This window comes from Jaculus jaculus, chromosome 1 (assembly GCF_020740685.1).
Source record: "Jaculus jaculus isolate mJacJac1 chromosome 1, mJacJac1.mat.Y.cur, whole genome shotgun sequence".
In the NCBI taxonomy this organism is placed as follows: domain Eukaryota; kingdom Metazoa; phylum Chordata; class Mammalia; order Rodentia; family Dipodidae; genus Jaculus; species Jaculus jaculus.
The window spans coordinates 340,016,645-340,042,652 of NC_059102.1; positions in this window are offsets into that span (position 1 = coordinate 340,016,645).

Here is a 26,008-nt window from a genome sequence, read left to right on the forward strand (position 1 = left end):
AAAATATAACTTGTAGTATATGCTTTCTGGTCTTGTCGACAAAAGACAGTGTAATAATTTCTCTTACAGTCAACTGCTAAATTAAATAGCAATCTTTCCTGAGCAAGATGAGGCTCTCGTGAAAGAGACTAGAAGAACACACTGCCTAGATTAGCCTGGCCGCCCTCAGCTACCGTTAGCTTTTGCTTAGCTTCAGTCACCACGCAGGCCGATCTCCTCTGCGGTTGCTTGCCCCTGTTCTTCTTACCATGCTCGCTGCACTCATGCTTTCTGAACTTGGGAATGGGGTGAGTCAGGCAGCAGCAAAGATAAAGGAAATATTAACAGAGAGGAGTGCAGTACAACGCCCTCCCACATGCACAGTCACAAGTTACCAACTAAGCGTTCATTCTGATTAGAGAGCTTCGCTTTGGGTTTATTTAATCACATTTCTCTCTTGTACTTCCTGTTTCCACAATTGGATTATACATATTCTTCCCTGAAATCATGGTCTTGGGCTGGGGAGGTGATGGCTTAGACAGTAAAATGCTTATCTCACATGCCTGAGGACCTGAGTTCAATCCCCAGAACCTACAAAAAATAATGGATATGTTAACACATGCCTTTAAGCCAGCACTGGGGAGTCAGAGATAGGAGGACCCCTGCTACTGACTATCCATATGGTGTAGCATAATTTGTAATCATCAGGCCAATGAGAGATCCTGTCTCAAAAAAGGTGGGTGGTGGGCTGGAGAGATGGCTTAGCAGTTAAGCGCTTGCCTGTGAAGCCTAAGGACACCGGTTTGAAGCTCAATTCCCCAGGACCCAAGTTAGCCAGATGCATAGGGGGCGCATACATCTGGAGGTCGTTTGCAGTGGCTGGAGGCCCTGGAGTGCCCATTCTCTCTCTCTCTCTCTCTCTCTCTCTCTCTCTCTCTCTCTCTCTCTCTCTCTCTCCATCTGCCTCTTTCTGTCTGTTGCTCTCAAATAAATAAATAAATAAAAATAAAAAGATATTTAAAGAAAAGGTGGATGGTAGCTGGAGAGATGGCTTAGTGGTTAAGGTGCTTGCTTGCAAAGCCAAAGGACCCAGGCTGAAGTCCCCACAACCCACATAGGCTAGATGTGCAAGGTGGCACGTGTGTCTGGAGTTCGTTTGTAGCAGATGGAGGCCCTGGGACACCTATTCTCTCTCTCTCTTACTCCTTTTCTCTCCCTTAAATAAACAAATAAAATACTTTAAAAAGGCAGATGATGTTCCTCAGGAGTGACATCCAAAGTTGTCCTCTGATCTCCACATTCAGGTGCACTCAACTGAGCCTACACCCATATAAAAAATGAACAGGTTTAGGGCTATAAGATGGAAGTTGACTTATTTATGTAAAATGACTATTGAATTTGTTTTTCTCAGCTGTAAAATAAGGAAAAGTGAACATATCTTGGACACTTGTAGATGCTGTCTGTAAAACAGCAAGCACAGTTCCCGTTACACTGGGGAAAGAATCTCAATAAAGAGCAGCATGCGGAGAGCAGCAGTGCGGTGGAATACAGGAAAGGGATGCGGTCAGAGAGGTTCCGGCATCAAGACCGGGAGACAGCATTGGTGCGCTAGTTGTGGTGGGAAGATGCTTGTAGACTCATTCACAGATACATCTCCTAAACACCAAAGCAATGCTACTACCAGAAACAGAATGCAAGGCACATGTGTGTTTCAAATATTCCATGTTAAGAAGTTATAATGAAACAAGTGATATTAATTTTAACATAGTATTTAACATAATATATCAAAGGATAGCTTCAAAATATAATGGATTTGGGCTTGAGAGATGTCTTAGGAGTTAAACTCTTGCATATGAAGCCTAAGGACCCCAGTTTGAGGCTCGATTCTCCAGGACCCACATAAGCCAGATGCACAATGTGGCACATGCATCTGGAGTTCATTTTCAGTGGCTGGAGGCCATGGCACACCCATTCTCTTTCTATCTATCTGTATCTTTCTCTCTCTGTCTGTCTATTGCTCTCAAATAAATAAATTAATTAATAAAAGTAAATAAAAAATATATAATGGATCTAAAGCTTTGAGAGATCTCACATTTGGCTTCAGAGAATTTTGTCTCAGGAATCTGGTAAGTTCTCTGCATGTATAACATATTTCAGTTCACACGAGGTGCACTGCTTTGCCCATAGCCTCATGAGGCTACAGGATTGACTACCATGGGGCCAAAGCATCTGTTTCCATTACTGAGAATTAGAAGCAGGGCTTGGGAGATGGCTCAGCCACGGAGAGTGTTTGTGGTGCAAACTTGAGGGCCTGAGATGACTTGAGACCATCTGAGATCGATTCTACAACACCCATGTAAACAGCTGACTGTAGTCATTCATGCCTGTGATTCCAGTGCTATGGGGAGTGGAGACCCAACAATGGCTGAGGCTTGACAAAACAGCAGCTCTGATTTCAGAGAAGACTGATTGTCCCAAGACAATATGTGACTGAGCAATGGAGGGGAGACACTTGGCACTCTCCTTGGGCCTAAGCATGTGCACATTGGGAGCACACATCTGCACTTACATATGCACATAACATACACACACACAAACCATGCATACATGCTGAGAAATCAAAAACAATGATGAATACTCAGTATTGGTGAGGATGTATGAAATGAGCATCTTTTTGGTGTTGGGAATGAAACTGTAACTATGCTCAATGGTTAGAAATGATTGACTGCTTATATCAAGAGGCTTATAAATATTTATGCACATCCAGTAATGCTATTGTGGTAAACCATCTTGATGAAATACTCAAAACTGCTTCAATCACTATGACAGTTATTATAGCGTTACTTATATTTACAAAAACTAAGAACACTCCAGAGGCCCCACAATATGGAGCGAGTTGAACTAGGCAGCCATGTAATGTACACTGCACACTGTATTCACATGGGGAGATATTGCATGGTGCACAAAATCACTTCTCAAGCTGTTTGGATGATTGATGCACAACCAAATAAATACATAAAACTTATCAAACTGTATGGTTGTGCTAGGTAAATGTTTCAGTACTTAAATTATATATACATGGTGGTTTGAATGTAAGGTGTCCTGCAAAAGCTCATGTGTTTGAATACATAACCCCCAGTTGGTGGCATTGTTCAGGAAGGTTACGGAGCCTTTATGAGGGGGAGCTTGCTGAAGGAAGTGTGTCTCTGGGGATAGGCCTTGAGGTTTTTATAGCTAAGCCCTACTTGCTGTTCTAGCTTTGCTTCCTATCTGCTGAAGTGGCTACAGCCTCTCATCCTGGTTGGCCATACCTTCCCCATCATGATAGACTCTATCCTCTGGAACTGTGAGCCCAATTAAACCCTTTTCTTCCATTAGCTATTCTGTTTTTATTTATTTATTTGAGAGTGACAGAAAGAGATAGAAAGAGGCAGATAGAAAATGGGTGAACAAGAGCCTCCAGCCACTGCAAAAGATCTCCAGATGCATGCGCCACCTTGTGCATCTGGCTTACTTGGGTCCTGGGGAATCAAGCCTTGAATCAGGTTCCTTAGGCTTCACAGGCAAGCACTTAACCACTAAGCCATCTCTCCAGCCCCCAGAAGCTATTCTGATCAGATGTTTTGTCCTAGCAATGAGATAGTAACTGGCATTATACATTTAGATCAACTTGAAATGCTGTAGATACATTTTAAATGAAATGCTAACTGATTCACAATCACTGGGGAAATTTTTGTAAACTTTGTACCTACACAAGTTCAGACATATGAAAAATTTAATGGCTGTTATTTTAGGGCAATAATATTATTTACTGTGCTGCTGTTTTTTACTTCACAGCATTTGCTAAATTTCCTATAACTATATCCATTAGTAAAAATGAAAGTTGAAATTCCGCCAAATTATGTATAGGAAGTATTGCCAGTATCATGTGACAAAATATACCCTGTTTAATGTGGCCAGCGGGACACAAGGGTATGTGTGTCGACAAGCGCTTCCACACTCCCGCTGCCCTGGTCAGGCACTGTGAGCAGGACTTCACACTCACTAACCCACTTGTCTTCCCTGAAGTGCTGTGGAGAGATGCTGCTGTTTCAGAAGAGCAACACGAGGTGCTGAGGGGCCACGCGGACGACCTGGCCAGGCATGAGGAAATGCTTACAATCCTAGCTCAGGAGGCAGAGGCAGGGGCAGGAGGGTTGCTGGCATCAGCCTGGTCTACATAATGAGTTCTAGGTCACACACAGAGAGAAGGTATCTCAAAACAAACAACTCGGCAAGTCAGGTAGACTGGCCAGTTGTACAGGTCTTAGTAAGAGCTAAGGACAGAGCACAGGCCACAGGCCCCTGAGTTGGCTGCTGTATTCATTGTGCCTTCAGCACACAGTTTTTCTTTTTGGCCTTTATATTATGGGAGAATTATAGCTTTATTTCTGTTTTATAAAATTTTTATTAACAATTTCCATACATGTATAACATGTGTTTTGATCATAACACATCATTACCTCCTCTTGCTCTCCCTTCCCCCTCTCCCTTCCTCCTCTGATTCTTTCCAACTAGTCCCTTTTCTACTTTGATGCCTTTTTTAAAAAATCATTCTTTTTGGCCTTCCTCCACTGCCCATGACAAAATGTCTTGCAGGTCTTGTGCAGGTAGCAGTAGTGGCTATGAGGTTGTGAGTGTAACTCCTGTGTCTGGAAGACATGCTCCACAGCACTCCCGCCCCATCCTCTAGCTCCTACCTAAGTAGCACCCCTTCTCCCACAGGGAGATCACAGGGGCTGAGATAAGTGCCTCCTTTAGTGTTGAACTTGCATGTCTGTGTCATGTTTATGCTTTATAATTTTCCTGTAATAGACACTTATTACAGTTATATGCTGAATAATTTTATTCCAATGATCACAACAACCAAAGACTAATAAGTATTGCTTACTCCACAGGGGTTGGTAAGGATTAAATGCAAACCAAAAGCCCCTCAGTCAGTCAGGTAGTGTGTCCTGTGCTAACACAGTGAGGACTTTTGGTTCTTCTGCTGACTATCTGCTGAGCCAGAGGCACCAGAGAAGAGGCAAGTGAGGGACATAGATGGAGCCTACTTAGGCTGGTGGCCTGGCCGCTGACCAGGTGAAAATGTATAAGACATATTTAGGAGTAAGATATAGTAGCAACACAGGTCTGGGCCTAGATCCCTTTTGGCTGTTTTGGGGGTCCTGCTTGAGGAAACAGTTTAGTCATTCTATTAAGTTGCAACCTTCTCTTAATGAAAGTAGAACTGTTTCAGGTTTCTGAGTCCTCTCCTCCTCTTCTCCTAAAAGTCTCCTGAGTAAGACAGGAGTGAGTACGCTCTTTGACATTAGGACAGCAAAGGTGACCTTGCCTGAAACTTGCAGGGTCCTTCCTTACACAGGAATGGAATCCAAGACGGACCTTGTGGGAGCCAGTTGGGGAGCTGTGCCCGGCACAGCAGGGTTCTCAGATTCACGCATAGCTGCAGGGTGACTCACTACCCAGTGCTTCCTAAAAGAGACTCCTTCAGTTACGGTAACATCTTAGCATGGTATTTATAGTGCCAATAGAAAGTAGGAGGGGCACCATGCCACCCTGCCAGCTATGTCTCTTTTTCAGGTTCCAAGTTTTCTTTGTCCTCTGACTGGAGGCAGAAACTGCAAGAGACAATCTTCTGATGTTCAAGGGGGCTCTTCAACTGACCCCAGACCTGACAATAAACAGAACCTCACAACAAAACTCTCTCCCCAGCTTGGGCCCCTGGGCCCTCAAGCTGGGCCTTCCAATCTGCTATGCTTCTCACAACAGCTCTGTTCTCTGTTTATTAACAATTCAGATGAACTGTCCTGAAATGAGTGGAAATGCCAGAGGTTATTTGTTCTGGTTTCCTTCCACTGTGTATGCCCCGTTTCCGTGGCTGTCCGTTGGTTACCTAGGATATGGCCAGACGAAGCAATGGATTGGCTGGGAGCTTGGATGGATTCCCTGGGAGGCTGTGGAGCAGGGCTTAGTGGTCAGCAGGATTCCCTAATTGAGGGCCTGATTAACCACTCACTGACCCCTTCTGAACTGGGCTAACAGTGTCCTCCCAGAACACCAGGAGCTCTACATACATACCCCACTTTTGGCTTTTGCACAGTGGGTCACTTACATGTATGCATTTGTCTACCACTAGGTTCTGGAATCTTAGAGCCATAATCATGTATTTGTCTCTACTGTATCCAGTGTAGTTCAAAGCTTACGAATGGTACTTCATATGCAAAGGTTGAATATATATCTAAGTGAACATTGGTTTTAGTTTTTTTGGGGGGGGATGGAGGAAAATAAAGTTTAAACAAGCTTCAGGGGCTGGAGAGACAGCTTAGCAGTTAAGGTGTTTGCCTGAAAAGCCAAAAGATCCCAGGACCCACATAAACCACATGCACAAGGTGGGGCATGTGTCTGGAGTATGTTTTCAGTAACTGCTCTCATGCGCCAGTTCTCTCTCTCTGTGTCTTCTTCTTTCCCTCTCTCACTCTCTCAAATAAATAAAATCTAAAAAAAAAAAAATAAAAATGCTTCAGCTTTTTAATATTCTGACAATGATTTTTTTTAATGAAAAACAAACTATTTGTTAAACATCTCTTATGTCAGGACCTCTGTAGGCATTTTAAATTCTTTAATTGCCACAACTATATAATAAAGGGGTATTATTATCACCACATTACATATGAAGTGACCCACTTTAAGGAGATTAAATAATTTAGCCCAGCTTTACCCTGTTAATAAATGGAAATGCCAGGAGTTGGGTCTCAGGGTATCTTAGCACTTACAATGCACCTCGATGTCTTCATGTGACATTGTTACTGCAGCATTATGTATTCAGTGTGAATTAAACAGAGAAAATGTGTATTGGGGCAGGTGCAATATTTTTCTGTGTAGTCCAGACTCACTTTAAATACTCTGTCTTCCTGTCCCCATCTCCCTATTGCTGAGATTACAGGCATGCACAATACTTGGCTTAGAAAATGGGTTTATGTAAGAGAGGTTAATGAAATAAATGTTACATGAAAATACAAGCGATACTATTTGGGAGGTGGAGGAGATCAACAAGAAAGGAACAAGAGATATAGGGAAGGGGATAAATAAAAACCAAATATAATACAAGTACATATGAAAATACCATAATGAAGCCCATTGCTTTGTATTATAACTGAAAAAAATAAAATAAAAATTCTCTTCTTAAAGAGCACACTCACCAAGAAAACAGCACTCTTGCTTGTTTCCTCAATTATTCTCAGATTCAGCTGGGGCCCCTTTGAGGTATGATAGGATGGTTCTCTTCTTAGAATCTGTGTATATCTGAAAAAGAGAAGTAGATTCTCCTACGGAGAGTAAAGTTAGCACCAGATAAATGGTATAAGATAGACACAGAGAACAATCAACTCCTACCAAACCAGATATCCAGAGATACGGAGGCTCCCAAGACCTCAACACTGAAGCAGACCTAAAATGAACCCAACATGGCTCAGGGAAATTTGTGGAAGGGGGTGGAAAAAATGTTACAGCCACATGTTGGGTCATGATACACAGAGACATTTCCTCCTACTCATAACTAATGACTCACCCCACAATGCATGACCCATATTCCCCAACAAGGAGGGTCCCTGTGGAGGGGGAGAGGGCAGAGAGGAGACTAACAATGGTACCCACTTGACTGTATTCACTGAGTGCAAAACTAATAAAAATATGACAAAAAGAGCACACTCAAAAATGTAGCTAATATGAATAAATGGCTGCATAAAGTTTTTGAAGTTTTCCATTAAGGACATTTTCAAACATATTCAAAAGCAACAACAATGGTGTAGACCCTCCTGTTTATCATCTTATGCCTTATGCAGCTATCATTGCTTGATCTGTGTTTCTATTCTCCTTGTCACTGAAAGACATCTGAGAAGTTATTATCAATTGACGAAGGGTCTAAAAAATTACTAATGGAATATACCTTTTGGCAAATAATCAATCAGAAAATTTGGATAAAACTACGTAGAGAAAGCAGTGTCCGTTGAGCGCTGGAGTTGTCCTGGGGCTTTTCTTTCTAGAGTAGGGCTGAGCACTCATTTTGCCTTCGGACCTTGCTAGCTCCCTAGGGCGTGATAAGGTCCTGTCTTCGTGTACCACAAGACATTTGTAATAAGGTCCTGTGTTCATGTACGACAAGACATTTGTGATAAGGACCTGTCTTCGTGTACTACAAGACATTCATGATAAGGACCTGTCTTCGTGTACCACAAGACATTTGTAATAAGGTCCTGTCCTCATGTACGACAAGACATTCGTGATATGGTCCTGTCTTCGTGTACTGCAAAACATTCATAATAAGGAGTTGTCTTGGTGTACTACAAGACATTCATAATATGGTCCTGTCTTCATGTACTGCAAGACAGTCATGATCAGGTCTTGTCTTCGTGTACTACAAGACATTCATAATAAGGTCTTGTCTTCGTGTACTACAAGACAGTCGTGATAAGGTCCTGTCTTTGTGTACTACAAGACATTCATAATATGGTCCTCTCTTTGTGTACTACAAGACATTCATAATAAGGTCTTGTCTTCGTGTACTACAAGACAGTCGTGATAAGGTCCTGTCTTCATGTACTGCAAGACATTCATAATAAGGTCTTGTCTTCGTGTACTACAAGACAGTCGTGATAAGGTCCTGTCTTCGTGTACTACAAGACATTTGTAATAAGGTCCTGTCCTCATGTACTGCAAGACAGTCGTGATAAGGTCCTGTCTTCATGTACTGCAAGACAGTCGTGATAAGGTCCTGTCTTCATGTACTGCAAGACAGTCGTGATAAGGTCCTGTCTTCATGTACTGCAAGACAGTGATGATAAGGTCCTGTCCTCATGTACTGCAAGACATTCATAGTAAGGTCCTGTCTTCGTGTACTACAAGACATTCATAATAAGGTCTTGTCTTCGTGTACTACAAGACAGTCGTGATAAGGTCCTGTCTTCATGTACTGCAAGACATTCATAATAAGGTCTTGTCTTCGTGTACTACAAGACAGTCGTGATAAGGTCTTGTCTTCGTGTACTACAAGACAGTCGTGATAAGGTCCTGTCTTCATGTACTACAAGACATTCATAATAAGGTCTTGTCTTTGTGTACTACAAGACATTCATAATAAGGTCTTGTCTTCATGTACTACAAGACAGTCGTGATGAGGTCCTGTCTTCATGTACTACAAGACATTTGTAATAAGGTCCTGTCCTCATGTACTGCAAGACAGTCGTGATAAGGTCCTGTCTTCATGTACTGCAAGACAGTGATGATAAGGTCCTGTCCTCATGTACTGCAAGACATTCATAATAAGGTCCTGTCTTTGTGTACTACAAGACAGTCGTGATAAGGTCCTGTCTTCATGTACTGCAAGACAGTGATGATAAGGTCCTGTCCTCATGTACTGCAAGACATTCATAATAAGGTCCTGTCTTCGTGTACTACAAGACATTCATAATAAGGTCTTGTCTTCGTGTACTACAAGACAGTCGTGATAAGGTCCTGTCTTCATGTACTGCAAGACATTCATAATAAGGTCTTGTCTTCGTGTACTACAAGACAGTCGTGATAAGGTCTTGTCTTCGTGTACTACAAGACAGTCGTGATAAGGTCCTGTCTTCATGTACTACAAGACATTCATAATAAGGTCTTGTCTTTGTGTACTACAAGACATTCATAATAAGGTCTTGTCTTCATGTACTACAAGACAGTCGTGATGAGGTCCTGTCTTCATGTACTACAAGACATTTGTAATAAGGTCCTGTCCTCATGTACTGCAAGACAGTCGTGATAAGGTCCTGTCTTCATGTACTGCAAGACAGTCGTGATAAGGTCCTGTCTTCATGTACTGCAAGACATTCGTGATAAGGTCCTGTCTTCATGTACGGCAAGACAGTCGTGATAAGGTCCTGTCTTCATGTACTGCAAGACATTCGTGATAAGGTCCTGTCTTCATGTACGGCAAGACAGTCGTGATAAGGTCCTGTCTTCATGTACTGCAAGACAGTCGTGATAAGGTCCTGTCTTCATGTACTGCAAGACATTCATAATAAGGTCTTGTCTTCGTGTACTACAAGACAGTCGTGATAAGGTCCTGTCTTCATGTACTACAAGACATTCATAATAAGGTCTTGTCTTCGTGTACTACAAGACAGTCGTGATAAGGTCTTGTCTTCGTGTACTACAAGACAGTCGTGATAAGGTCCTGTCTTCATGTACTACAAGACAGTCGTGATAAGGTCCTGTCTTCATGTACGGCAAGACAGTCGTGATAAGGTCCTGTCTTCATGTACTGCAAGACAGTCGTGATAAGGTCCTGTCTTCATGTACGGCAAGATAGTCGTGATAAGGTCCTGTCTTCATGTACTGCAAGACATTCGTGATAAGGTCCTGTCTTCATGTACTGCAAGACATTCGTGATAAGGTCCTGTCTTCATGTACTGCAAGACAGTCGTGATAAGGTCCTGTCTTCATGTACTGCAAGACAGTCGTGATAAGGTCCTGTCTTCATGTACTGTAGACATTCGTGATAAGGTCCTGTCTTCATGTACTACAAGACATTCGTGATAAGGTCCTGTCTTCATGTACTGCAAGACAGTCGTGATGAGGTCCTGTCTTCATGTACTGCAAGACATTCGTGATAAGGTCCTGTCTTCATGTACTGTAGACATTCGTGATAAGGTCCTGTCTTCATGTACTGCAAGACATTCGTGATAAGGTCCTGTCTTTATGTACTGTAGACATTCGTGATGAGGTCCTGTCTTCATGTACTGCAAGACAGTCGTGATAAGGTCCTGTCTTCATGTACTGTAGACATTCGTGATAAGGTCCTGTCTTCATGTACTGCAAGACAGTCGTGATAAGGACCTGTCTTCATGTACTGCAAGATAGTCGTGATAAGGTCCTGTCTTCATGTACTGCAAGACAGTCGTGATAAGGTCCTGTCTTCATGTACTACAAGACATTCATGATGAGGTCCTGTCTTTGTGTACTACAAACCATTCATTCAGCTCCACTCCATACTTGGATTGACTCAGCTCAGGAGCTCACATGTGTTTCTTTATTTTTCAAGGAGAACCCCAGTGGTGTGTTCTGGGCCAGCATGAGTGAGTGGACCTCTGAAGTGTGACTGCTTCTTCCCATTGCAGACTTTGCATGCATTCCCACCTGCATCAGTTGCTCTCCATGGCTGTAAATGAATACCTGGCCAGGGTCAGCCCAGCAGACAGTAGACCAGAGTCAGGGAGAGACCACAGTGGTGTGAGGTTGTGGTGCCTTAAGGCTCACCTCTGCCATGACACACTTACTCCAGCAAGACTGCACTTCCTAGAGTTTCTACAACCTTCTCAAAGAGTGTCACTTTACTCAGGACCAACGGTTCAAACACATGGGAATATTTTCATCCCATTTCATGGACTCTCTGTCCATCTTTCAGAGCTCAGTTGTTAATAGTAAGAGCAGAAAGGTTCACATCAACCACTTTCTCCCATGACACCCTCAAGAGCTCAAGGCTGGTTGAGTGAAATAACCAACATTCAAATGTTTATAGAAAAATTCACAACCTTCCAAATATTTTTAAGAAAAGTTTCATGGGGAAGCCTTACCAAGACTGGGCTTTTATTGGAGGGAAAATTAGAATTCTACTCTTCTCTGTGGTTTGGGTTATGACCAAAACTACAGTCTAACTATGCGTGGTGAAGTGCAGCCTGTAGCCCCAGCACTTGTGAGGCTGAGGCAAGAGGGCTGCTGTGAGTTCAAGGCCAGCCTGGTCTACCTAGCAAGACCCCGAGCAAAAACAAACAAACAAAAATTTCAAAAATCTAGAGATAAGGGTGTGTGTGTGTGTGTGTGTGTGTGTGTGTGTGTGTGTGCATGTGTAAGTGTGTAAGGGGTATGTGGAGGACACAGACAGCACATACTAGGATGAAAGTTATTTTGGTGTCTGTAACTTTATATACTTTGGAATCTCAGGCCTAAAAATAACTCTCATCTGGAAGCGTTGTTGTTTATCTGTATCCCGGGTTTTCCCATTCTTAAAAATACCCTGACAAGCATATAAGACTGTGTTCCAAAGGCCAGTGCTCCTTAATCATGGAGGGAGTGGTGAGCAAATTCCTTGTATATCAATCTAAGAATAGGCTTTGGAGCTATTCAAGTATATGGTAGAATGTGTGTGGGTTCTAATTTTTGGTTTAGAAAGCAAAGTGCTGAATAGAGAAGAAGGGAAGTCAAAGGGTAAGAAGACAATTCAGAGTCCACCGATGAAGTAAAATTCTCTTTAACATTTGTCAATAGCTTTAAAGATTCCATGCATTAAAATGGTTTTATCTTACAGTAGAAGGAAGAAGAAATCCTGTGAGAATATTTTACTCTGTGACATTTCCAGCTGGAGCCTGATAGAAAACTGGAAAAATCAGAGGAAAGTGAACACTTTTATTATTGAAGGTTACTTCTCAATTTGATTTTCTTTAATTTGTCTCTGAGTATTTTAATTTTTTCCTGTGTATGTGAGGTTGCCCAGCCTACCCCTCCCAACATAGACACAACCGCCTTCATGCACTGTTCAGCAGGACATCTGGCTCCCCGACTTTCTGTATCAGCACTCTTTCTGCTCTGCTGGAGTCCCAGGAAACAGTTGAAATTGAACATGACTGGTAAGGTGCTGTCATAGTCGCTAGGTTCCTCTCTGTGCACGCAGTCCTGACCCATCCTCTTGGATGCCCTTAGACACCACCCTCCAGGCTAAACGGTGGCCTTACTGGACACTTCTCCATGTTCCCCTTAGTACCTATTCACATAGAGTTAAAAGCAAATGAAATAATAACAATAAAAACAGTGTAAATCTGAACATTTTGGAAAGGCCAGCTAGCATTCTGTTGTGTTCTTTTTCTTTTGAAGGTTGTATTTCTGAATGAGTCTTTAGGCTTCACACGTCCTCTTAGCATCATTACAGAGGGAATCTGGGAGTGAGCCTGACGAAGACTTCTCTGCCTACACTGTGGGTCAGTTACTGTTTCATGTGGCTCCCTCTCAGGGGACTTTTCTTGTATCTTCACCCTGGAATCATAAACAGAGGGACAAAATGGAGGTAATGATCTCTTTCTCCAAGGCACCTTGCTTCATTAGGCTTTTGGGGACACTGCTGGCTATGAGTGGTGCTGATGGGTTTTGCTCATAGAAAGCCCTACTGGGGGAGGGAGAACTCTGGGAAGAAGTTGTATAGCCAACTGTGAAGACATTGCCTCTGGGGGTGATCATTTTGAAATGTACCAGATAGCAATGTATTTCAGAGTGGGTTTCAAATGCTCAGGCAAAATTATAAACAATCAGGAAGAAACACTGACTGCAAGACCCCTTTGTTCTGGTGACATGCCTACCATCATAGTGACAAATAAGGACAAATCCGGATGTCTTCAATGATATTATTTATGTCTCCTGACTTAACTCGTTGTATGAAGCCATCGGATCCTTTTATTTGGAATATTTAAAAATATAATCCACTTAAAAATTTATCATAGGGGCTGGAGAGATGGCTTAGCAGTTAAGCGCTTGCCTGTGATGCCTAAGGACCCCAATTCGAGGCTTGATTCCCCAGGACCCGCATTAGCCAGATGCACAAGGGGGTGCACGCATCTGGAGTTCCTTTGTAGTGGCTGGAGGCCCTGGAAGGCCATTCTCTCTCTCTTTCTGCCTCCTTCTCTCTCTCTCTGTCACTCTCAAATAAATAAATAAAAATAAACAAAAAATTTTAGCATAAAGTTGGGAACATTTAAAGCACTTTCAAAACATCTGCTTAAGTGCCAGAAATAGATGTAATACCAATAAATGATCCCATTTTTTTCTCAATGGGATTGGGCAATATTCTGAAGATCATGACGTCTGAGTCAAGATAGGATAAAATGAACTTCCCAGCTTCTCACAGGGAACAATACTCTACCCCTTCCCATTCCAGTCTGTTAAGATTGATCCTTAGTCGTCAATTCTGTTATCTCTTTTCTCCATGTTTCAAAACTTCCTTTTAAAAGTGTTTACATTATTGTTAATGAACATCCAATATCAAAACATCAAACATCAAAAATCAAACAGTGGGTCCCAACCCCACTGTTTCTCTAAACTCCCTCTCTCTAGCTTTTCTCTACTCATTTGCTTGGATTGATAGCCCAACAATCTAAATCCTTTAAATCATCAACTGAAAAGTTCACTGATTACATGTCATCAGGATGAGGTGATTTTGCTCCATACTGAGATATTTGTCAATATATGATAAATTTTTGGTTGACATAACATTGTGTGGATGTGCTACTGGGCATGCTGGGTTGGCCTGGGATGATGCAAGACATTTCACAATGCACAGAAAGCCCCCCATCAGAGAATGATTTGATTGATAATTCTGCCAATAGTAAGTAGGTGAGAAACACTGCCTTTAACTCAAGATGGGACATGTTTGAGTCAACTCTCAAATTCCCCTGCTCCTATTAAACTTTTTCTGATTTATGCTGTTTACTTCTTAGCTCAAGATGGAGCGTGTTGGGGTTTCCTCTCAAATATCATTCACAAATCTTCCCGTCAACCCCACTAAGTCATTATCAAAGCATCACATGCTGCAAAGCATGACTCTTGTAAATTTGTGTGCATGGTTCATCCCCTTCATTAATTCTGGGACTTGCAGACAGTGGGGCGCATCTGCTATTCCTCCTTATGTCTCCAATTGCACTGAGCCTGGTGCTGTGCAGTTAGCCCAGGCCCCGCACATTCAGGGCAGCCAGCAATCATTCCTGATGCTCGAAGATGATTTAGTGAGGTGATGTCAAGACTTCAAGAAATATAGGTAAAAGACTAGGTAAAAGAGCTACTCTGGGAGTTAGAAACCAAAGACTGAAAGTGAATAGCATGGGTTTTAATTTGATGTTCATTAACAATAATGCAAACACTTTTAAAAGAAAATTTTGAAACATAGAGAAAAGTGATAACAGAATTGGCGACTAAGGATCAATCTTAACCGACTGGAGTGGGAAGGGGTAGAGTATTGTTCCTTGTGAGAAGCTGGGAAGTTCACTGCCTCCTGTCTTGACTCAGACGTCATGATCTTCAGAGTATGCTCTTCTACTTGTTTTAGTTCCATGCTAACCAACAACATTCCCATGAATGGCTCAGCATCCCAGCTGAGCAAATGGAGACACTCCCATCAGTGCACAGAGAGAGATGTCTTAGATAAAAGAGGTAGGAAACAGGGAGATGGGTCAGTGGACAAAGAAATTGCCAAACAAATGTAAGGACTATAGTTTGGATCCCCTGGGCCCTCATAAATGCTGGACAGGTCTGGTAGCCTGACTGCAATCCCAGCACTCAGGAGGCAGAGACAGGGAGTGCCCAGGACAAAGTGGTTAGCTAGGGCAGCCAAATGTGTGTGCTTTGGCTTCATGTGAGAGATCCAGCGTCAGTAAGTAAGGTGGAAAAAAACCAAGGAAGACAGCGAGTGGAAACCCCTGTCCTCTGCACACACATGCATGTGCACACACACATGTTCTCACAGACATGTGAACATGTATGCACACACATGCACACCATGCATACAAATAGATAAATATTCAGGACATTAGATGGAGATGTTCCCTGTAATAAAGTAGTAAACTGATCTTTTGTTTGCATGTTAAATTTCCACTAACTTAGTGTGTGTCTCCCCAAGATTTTGACCAGACCTGGGATTGCTTCCAACACCTATTTTCTGGACTGAAAAGCCTGGGGACCAAGTCTTGACTCGTGACCTATTCAGTATAGCAGTGCCATGATGGAAAGTATTTGACCAGGCATAATATGAAGACTCTTTACTCCATTCCGCTTTCTCTTCAACCTATTCTCTCCACCTGCAGCATTTCTTACCATTTCAAGATTTCATGTTTCATCCAAGATCTTGGATTTATTAGTTTATTTTATTTTTACTTGCAAAGTATTTTTAGTTTAGTTTTGTTTTGTTTTTCAAGGTGGAGTTTCACTCTAGCCCAGACTGGCCTGGAATTCACTATGTAGGCTCAGGGTGGCCTTGAATTTACACTGATCCTTCTACCTCTGCTTCCCAAGTGCTGGGATTAAAGGCATCTGCCATCACTATTAGCCTTCCAAAGTATTTTTGAAAATACCACTCATATGTATTTGGGAATATTATTACTGGGTAACAACAGTAGTAACAACACAAGCCCACATGAAGCTTCTTTTTTAAAAACAATTTTATGTATTAATTTGCAAGCAGAGAGAGAGAGAGAGAGAGACAGACAGACACACAGACAGACAGACAGACAGAGAGACAGAGAGCATAGGGGCATGCCAGCATCTCCTGCCACTGCAAACGAATTCTAGATGCATGTGCCACTTTGTGCATCTGGCTTATATGGACTGGGTACTAGGAAATCTAACCCAGGTCATTAAGATTTGCAGGCAATTGCCTTAATTCCTGAGCCATCTCTCCAGTCCCATGAAGCTTCTTTTTAATAGAGGGATAAAAAGATGTCAAATTGCTTTTATAATTGTGTGTATGTGTATGTGTGCGCACATGCACTTGCACGTGCATGTGTGTGCTCAGGTACCTGCTTGCCATAGTGCATGTGTGGAAGTTAGAGGACAGTGTAGGCATTAGTTCTCTCTTTTCACCACTGTGATTGCCAGGATAGCTGGCCTGCAATCCTTTGAGAGACTCTCCCATCTTGCCTTGGGTACACTGGGATTACAGATGCCTGCTACAGAGTCCAACTCTTCACTTTCTGAACCCAGAAACACACACTTGTATTGAAGGTATCTTGTCCAGTGAACTAATACCCCAACTTCGCTTTCAGAATGTTTTGTAGGCCTAGCAGTACGACAGACATTTCATCATTAAAAAAAGAACTTTGACAAGTAACTGGATCTATTTACTAACCAATACTCAGGACAGGTTGCGGATAGTAATACAGACTCCATATTTGATTCGGTCTTCCTGGGAGCAGCTAGAATCAATTAGAAATAACTTGCAGTTTGTTGTGGTTACATCTGTACATTTGTTAATTTGCTCTCCTAGGCAAAAAAGACTGACCTCAACTTCCTACCTCTCTCTAGTTCATTTTGTGCCCTGCTTACATCTTTTTATTTAAGTGAGAGTCTTTAGATTAATGTCATTAATTAACAGAGGAAGTTGGGGTGAACAAATCTTGGGTACTCTACCTATTATAATCCTAATCATGAGTTGCTTTTCACTAAAAAGAAAGCAGTCTAGAACAATATTAGACACTGTATAAATTCCACCAAACCACTGGACAAATAAACAGGGTTACTGAATCACACAACAAGTCATGTCCCAATGAGGCTGCACAGCTTCTTTACAAAGGAGCTTGGGCACCAAAGAGGAGAACTTTTACCATAAATACTACCATATGTGAAAAGAAGAAAAAGAAATTCCCAACAAACCTTAATTGCCTGGAGCTCCATTTTCAGTGTTATTTGCTGTGGGAGTGAAGGATTTTTGTCATGCGCTTGATTGACAAGCACCCTCCATGGTGAGGGGAGAGAATTCCCCACCAGACTGGAGGTGCAGTGGGACTAGATACCTGTGAGCTGTACTGCCTCCTTGCTTTGCTGCTGCAGCCTTCCTTCGCCCAGTAGCACCTCTCAGCTCTCAGCACATGCAAACATCTCTCCTTTGATTCACGTGGGCCTTCCACTCTGTACCTTAATTGGAGAAAAACGTTAAATGCAAGCTGCTTTCCTGGAGTACGCTGGTAGATATCCCCAGGGAGGAAATCCATTTTCGTGTCTGTGAGAGTTCAATAAGGAGCCTCCTTACCGTTAAACATCCACTTCTGAGCCCAGCATCAAGGCTCTTTATCTTCATTTTGATTCTTAAGTGAGCCTTGCCCTTGGCAGCTGTGGTAATTCTTGAGCTATCCTTGTCACTACCCCCCCACCACTCTTTTTTGTCTTGATAATGACTGCATTTTTTCAAGTTATGCTGTCACCTGTCATTGTGTCCAATTTATGTTTCATTTCTGCTGTCAGAGTTGGGCATTCACACAGAGAAAACCAGAGTAATCCCCAGCGGGCCCGAGACTGAGGAAGTAGTGTTAAGATTTTCTGGCCACAGTCACCATGGGAAGCCCAGAAAATAAAATTTACCTGAAAGACTGGAAAGAAGATTCTAGAAGGCTTTACTCCACTTTTAGGAAATTGATCATTGGGGTTGGAGAGATGGTTCAGTTGGTAAAGTGCTTGCTGTGTCAGCCCAAGGGCTTGAGTTTGGGTCAGCAAGCCCATGGTGGTTTGCACCTGACATCCCAGTGTTGGGGAGATGGAGACGACAGTCTCCCTGGGCCTTGTAGACTAGCTAGTGTAGTGGAACTGTGAGGTCTAGGTTCAGGGGAGGAGGACCCACCTGAAAATAAGACACAGATCAAGTAAGGACAACGCCTGGCATCATCCTCTTCCTACCACACACACACGTACACCTGCATGCGCATGTGCCACCCACTGCACCCACATACATGCAGACATGCACACACATGCATGCACACCACACACATATACTGACAGAAACATGGACTTTGTAAATCCAGTACTTGGAGAGCTCCTTAGGAGGACACCCCATGTTGTTATTATTACATGTAAGATCTTGACACACCCAGCTTCTTTTCATTTACACATGCATTGTTTTCCAGCTTCTCTGACGTTCTTTCACACATGATTGGTGAATTAACTTTAGCTTAGAATTATTGTACGCATGCTATCCTTATTGGATATACAAAGCATCAGGTGATGTTACAAAGATATAGCATTCCCTGTGTAGCTAAAATATACATTCTGGTTGTATTTGTGCAAGAAATGAAAATAAAAATGTGGTAGAAAAAGATAAAGTACAAGGGTGAAAGGGAAGGAGAGAAGATGTTCAAATGTACTTAAACCACTCATTTTTAATATTCTTTCAAATATTTTTCTTGTATGCCTACAGTGCTTTTGTTAGAGGTCAGACAGCTTTGATGTTATAAACGTTGGGAGCGAGGATAGCAAAGGTGCTATTTCTCTTCTCAAGAGGAGAAGAAATCAGAGGAGATGAAAGACAGAGAATAACCTTTACCTCATAATTTCCCTTCCCCTCCTCTCTGTGTAAACTGCATTAGTCTCAGTAAAGGTACTTGGAGAAACTTGCTAAAATTTTCCCTCATGCTTGAAATTTACTTACCCTGGTTAACAGGAAATGTGGAGTCTTGTGATGTAGATTGTTATACCAGATGGTAATCTTAGCACATGCCATTTCTGTAGATCAGTGTGTGCGTGAGTCATCCATCTAAGGCTGACCTCAGCCACTGTGGACCTGGGTTCCATACCTGTTATTAATAAACAACAACACTGTTGCTGACTATGGACCATTTTGATGTACACTTAAGGCCATTGCCTTTATGTGATGTTAAATATAGATTTTTTCCCTCAAGAAATACTTTATTAACACCTGGCTGTACTGTTAGGTTGTTCGTCTTTACTGGCAAAGACAAGCATGAAATTTCACTCAGTGAAGTTAAATAGTGAGTGTGTTTGCCACATATGAAGTGTTGGACTCTTATTCTTCCTGTTGAAGTAAAGTAAGTGTCTGTTTTATTTATTTATTTATTTTTGAGAAAGAAAGTGGGAGAGAAAGAGAGAATGGGCCCATCAAAGGCTCTAGCCACTGCAGACGAACTCCAGATGCACATGCCACCTTGTGGCTTATAATATGGGTACTCAGGAATCAAACCTTGGTCCTTGGATGCCACAGGCAAGTGTCTTAACCACTTAGCTAGCTCTGCAGTCTGTCTTCTAGATTCTGTGACTTTATGGAATTGATGATGTTGAATTTGAGAGGAATGAGACACATTTGTATTTGGATTATTGGGGAAAACAGATCTAATAGAATTTCTATAATTATAGGAGGAATTTAATAGCTGAGGGTGTACAGACAGAGGCTGAATGGTTAGTTATACATCACTGGGCCTTCTTGAAAGCTGGAGAGCCAGGTAACCAGTAGCTACTCAGACTAAGAAGCCAAAAGCTCAGACTGAAAGAGAGAGAGACCAATGATGGAGTCCCAGTCTGAGAGTGAATGCCTGGAAGAACTCTGGAGAGCTACCATTGTAAGTTCAAGTTCAAAATCCAAAGAACCTAGGGTTTTATGTCCACCTATCTCAGGAGCATTTGGCCACACCTGCTGGGAAAGGCTCTTCCAAGCCAGGTTCATTCTTCTATGTTCCCACTTCACCCAGGCCCTTAGCCTATTGGATAAAGCTTCTCATACTCTCAGTAGGTATTAGCCACAAATCTCCTGGACCCATAGGCAATCTTTCTGGAAACATCATCATAGACATACCTAGCATTTTACTTTTTCTGGCTGAGAACCCCAGTGAACTATCACAGCACTCATCCTCTCTCCCCTTTAGCCAGTGGATCATTCAGCCATAGATAAGTTTCATTTCACCAGAACCATAACTATCTGGAAGTTGTCAAGAAGCCAGATAATAAAGGCTATGCAAGGATAAACCCTTCAAACTTACAGACTATTTGTTTTTGTTTAATCCACCCATTCCTGCCTTCCCTCTTGCTTTCTTTTCTCTCATTTCTCTCTTAATAGTGCCTAAAACTTTACTTTTTTGTTCAGAACAACTAGTATCTTTTTGATTTTGTAGCAATCTGCTGGCATGCATTCTCTAGTATGATGCTCTGTCCCCTTACTGACATAGGACTCTAATTTTTGGACACTGCCTATTTTCTTTGCATAGCACCCGAAGAAGGCGTCTCTTTCTCGCCTGTCCTAGTTGAAGCTGGCTTCTGCGTGTGGCCCGGGGGGACTCTGGGGGTCATCAGTCGGATGTGATCTCAGTCCTGCTCTTCGGCTCCTCCAGTCAAATTCCTTTTTTTCTCCAACTTCCTTCACAGATGGATGTGCCCTTGTCCTCTTTTTGCCTCCTTCCTCCTCTTCAGAGCTTGTTTTGGTAAAAACAAATCCAGACAGTCAGCCCACCTTTTCAGAATCTTCCCTGATTGTCTTTGGGGGGGAAGTACAACTGCCACCTTTGCTTGGTTTCTCTTACTCAGACATGGTAGTTTCCATCTAATGCCAATAGAATGAGAACACTAGATTAAATGGCAATGAGGTATAGGCAGTTTTTTTTTCCCCCTGAACATGCCTAGTTTAATCATCTTTGTGATTGAATTGGGATTGGAAAGTGTAGATAGCAAGTTCATAAGGTACTTTAAGGAAGAAAGAAAACTCAGAAGCAAAGGCCAATAAACTAGAAAAGAAATATAAAGGGAAGAGAAAGGAAGGGAGAGGGGTACTTTATAGGATGGTATTGTATACATGTAAGTAGAAGAATATATTAGTGGGGGAGAAAAGGCCCAAAGTGAAGTCAGGGGAAGAGATTGAGTAAAAGAAAGGTGAAGAGAGGGCTAATCAAAATCTAAGAGGAGCCAGGTGTGGTGGCGCACGCCTTTAATCCCAGCACTCAGGAGGCAGAGGTAGGAGGATCACCATGAGTTTGAGGCCACCCTGTGGCTACATAGTTAATTCCAAGTCAGCCTGGGCCAGAGTGAGGCCCTACCTCTAACAACCAAAAAAAAGAAAAAGAAAAAAGAAAAGAAAGAAAGAAAAAAATCTAATAGGATATAAATAAATTATATGGAATCCTACTTTTTGGACAATGGAACACTCAGGAGCCATAGATTGTTGCTAGAAAATTTTCAGTGCCCGGGGTGGGATACCTTCTAGTGAGATATTGGCCAGGGAGGTCCCTAATGCCCCCAAAACATTTATAGGACATTGTCAAGGCCCTTCGTTTCCCACCAGAAATAGATGGTAAGACCCTATTGCTGAAGACTCCACATACTTGGGCTGCAAGGCCACTGAGAAATCCTGTTGGAACTGAGCTGAAAACCTCCTCCATGTAGACCAGCTGACAGAAAGCTGGAAGAAGCCATTCTGCATGCAGTTCAATGGGAGAAAGAGAAATCACCAGGGAAGGTACTCAACAGTGGATACTGCAAGCCTTATAGTTGACCAGCCAGGTCAAATGAGCCAACAGGTGCAATAGTGGCGCATCTGTCATGGTAGAAACCAACTGCTCTCTCATTGGACTGGAAGCCTGCTCCATGGGAGGTAATACATCCCTGATACTGAAAACTTAAAATGGGTAATCATGAGCCCTAGGGGTGTAATGTCTGCTGCTGTCTGGCTAAATGTATGTACTATGCTTATCATACTGCCCAGTAAGTACTTCTCTTAATGTTCATACCCTTATGTTAATGCTGCTCTTACTTTTCATAGAGAATTTTCTCTTCAGATGGTAGTGACCTTGGGATGACTCAGAAGGCATCATGGTGCTAGAAAGAAGTGACCGGAGTGCTCAGTACTGTAACATTTCTATCACGCCTTCCAAGGCTCAGGGTCTAATGGGGAAGAGGTGGTGTGAAGAATGTAAGAGCCAAACAAAGGTAGGGTTCTTTACAACGTGCTTCCCCCAGACACAAAATGGCCTGGATATCCATGACCTCACAGTGCCTGACAGTACCTGTGCAAGACACATGCCTTAGTTCATCAGAGGAGGAAAAGATCATGACAGAAAAATAAAAGAAAGACTGATTGAGATGGGGAGGCGATATGATGGAGAATGGAGTTTCAGAGTGTGGGGTGGGAGGGTATTACCATGGGATATTTTTTATAATCATGGAAATTGTTAATAAAAATTTGAAATTGAAAAAATTAAAAAATAAATAAAAATAAATAAAATGTATGAAGTTCCATTGGAGTGGCATAGTGGTTTAAGGGTAATTTATAAGTTTCAATGAGGAATACGCCATCCGTTTACCTATTTCTGATGTGAATTAGGCAATGAGTTGTTACTGAAATTTTGCTACTAATTATACCTAGAGCCTAGTTTTAGATGATTTTTTTTCTCAGTATATTTTTTTCCTCAGTTGCTTTACTGGTGGTGGGGGGGGACACAGCTGTGACACTCACAGAATTTTTTAAAACAAGTTCCTTTACCACCAGGGCCATTCCTACTCTAGCCTTCCACCCACCTCTCCTCCCTGCTCTATGGGAAACACTCCGTTTACCTAGGAAACAGCATTCCTTTTGTCATTATTATCTTCATTCATTGCACTCTCACTTGTCCATCACAGTACACGTGTTTACTATCACCATTATTGACTATCAGTGACAGTGTTAATTTGCAGTTTCATAAGATTTAATCAAGCTTCATCAGAGAGTCTCCACCCCTGCCACCCAGGAGGGTCTGTCTCCCCACCATCAACCCCACACATTAGTTAGATTAGGCTTTGGATTCAGACCAAACTGGTCTGAATTTCAACACCAGTGACACTAACCTCTGACAAGTGACAAAATTTCACGTGGCCTTAGATGCCTTATGCATTAAGTGGGAATAACCCATCTCATGAAATTGGCTGTGAGCTTTTAGTAGGAGACTCATGAAAAGTCCCTGGCACCCACAAGTGGTGGCTATTTTAATCTGTGATCCACTAGGTAGAACTCACTGCGCTCTGCCCAGTCTGGGTGGAGACAGCCTTCATCACCCCTCGTGGCTCTACTTTGTCACTCCCGTCCATGGACTTTTAAGCACTCGTTGGCTTTCTGTTCAAAGACCAACGCTTATAAAACAACAAGGATAGCATAGACATAAGCAGTCTGTGGATGACATTGGAATCCTGAAATCTTGTCAGAGCTCCTAATTTATTCATTTCAGTCATTAGCATCAAGGCCAAGCAGAACTTTTCTATATTACAATTATCTTCTGGATGAGGTAGCATGTGTGTGCATGCATGTGCATGTGTGTGTGTGTGTGTGTGTGTGTGTGTACACATGTGGGTGCAGATGCACACGTTCCATGCATACTTATGCAGAGGGCAGAGAATATCCAGTGTCCTGCTTCATCTCTCTTCTGCTTCGATTTCTTGAGATTTCTGTCACTGAACCTGGTCGTACTGTTTTTGGTTAGACTGGCTAATGAAAAAGCCCCAGTGAGCCTGTCTCTGCCCATGCAGGACTGGGGTTACAGGGCTGTATGGTCATGGCAATCTTCTCCTGTGGGTGCTGGGGGGGGTGGGCTAAGGCCCTCATATTTTCACAGTAAGCACCTATGTCTTCTGAGCCACCTTTGCAGCCTAGGCTTACTTGTTACCAACAGTGGTCACCGCCTGCGCTTCCCAACCTTGTGCTTTGTCCAGAAACACGTACAGTGCGGTGACATTTCTAGGTGGCAACAGACAGGTGAAGTTTGAGAGGCTAAGACTGGAATGATGAGCAGTTTCAAGGCTTATGCAGTGATTTTGTCCTATTTTGTGAACTCTGTAGCAGTACAACCTCCTTGAACTGCTTGTCCTGTAAGAAATGCGAATTAGAAAATTCTTTCTTGGGAGGCAGTGTTACGGAGTGGTCAAGCCTGAGCATCACATATGACAGGCAGTCTCTCCACCACTGAGCTACACCCTTGACCTAAGAACTTAAGAATTCCTGACTATAGTCATTATAGTGTCTATTTAATTTTTTTGTTTATTTTAATTTATTTATTTGAAAGACAGAGAGAGAGAGAGAGAGAGAGAGGCAGATAGAGAGAATGGGTGTGCCAGGGCCTCCAGCCACTGCAGACGAATTCCAGACGTGTGCGCCCCCCATGTGCATCTGGCTAATGTGGGTCCTGGGGAACTGAGCCTCAAACTGGGGTCCTTAGGCTTCACAGGCAAGCGCTTAACCGCTAAGCCATCTCTCCAGCCCTATAGTGTCTATTTTGAAAGACAGTGTTTTGTTAATTTAAGATTCCGTACTAAGCTCGGTGTCGTGACACGTGGCTGTCATCCCAGCACACTGGAGGTGGTGGCAGAAGCATCAGGAGGTCAGATTTATACAAACCGTATTGTGAATTTGAGGCCAGCTGGGATACATGGGATCCTACCCAGAAAAGAAAGAAAAGGAGAAAGATTCTATGTTAGTATGAAAATTCTGGGAGTCCACAAACACTTGGGGAATGAAGCATTTAATCATTTGAATCATTAGCATTTAACTCCTTCCATAAAAGGTCTGAACCTATGGAGAGCTCTTAAAGCAACAAAGGAGCAGTTGCTAGTCAAGCCTTTGCATTTAACAATGAAGACATTATTTTCAAGTTTCTGTTAGCAGTTCTTTCACTATAGCATGGAAGTTGGAATCTGAAGAGGACTTAGAGAGGAAGCCTAGTCTTTATCCCACTGATGTAAGTCACCCCAAACTGTCTGTAATGCTCAACTGCTGCTCCACATCTCTGTCATCTGCTTCAGAGAAAATCAGCTAAAACCATGCAACATGGGCGTGTCCTTTGACATATTCTCATAGTCACATAAAAATACAGCCCAAAATGAAACCGTTGAAAATCTTCTCAATAGAGATTAACCACACTTCAAAGGCTCATTAGCTGCATATTATTATTGGCTAGTGCACTGGACAGAAAAGCTTTATTTAGTTGAAAAAAATTCATGCTTCTGACCCTTCAGAGATCCAGTACCTTTTAAAACAATTCTAGCTATGAGGAAGTTCTTTCTTGTGTTGCATTAGAATGCCAGTTTTTGTCTTTGCTCTGCCCTTTCAATTATATGTGTGTGTGTGTGTATGTGTGTGTGTGTGTGTGTGTGTGTATCTATCTATCTATCTATCTATCTATCTATCTATATATTTAATTTTTGTTTATTTTTATTTATTTATTTGAGACTGACAGAAAGACAGAAACAGAAAGAGGCAGAGAGAGAGAGAGAGAGAGAGAGAGAGAGAGAGAGAGAGAGAGAGAGGGAGAGAATGGGCACACCGGGGCCTCCAGCCACTGCAAAGGAACTCCAGATGCATGCGCCCCCTTGTATATCTGGCTTACGTGAGTCCTGGGGAATTAAGCCTCGAACCAGGGTCCTTAGGCTTCACAGGCAAGTGCTTAACTGCTAATCCATCTCTTCA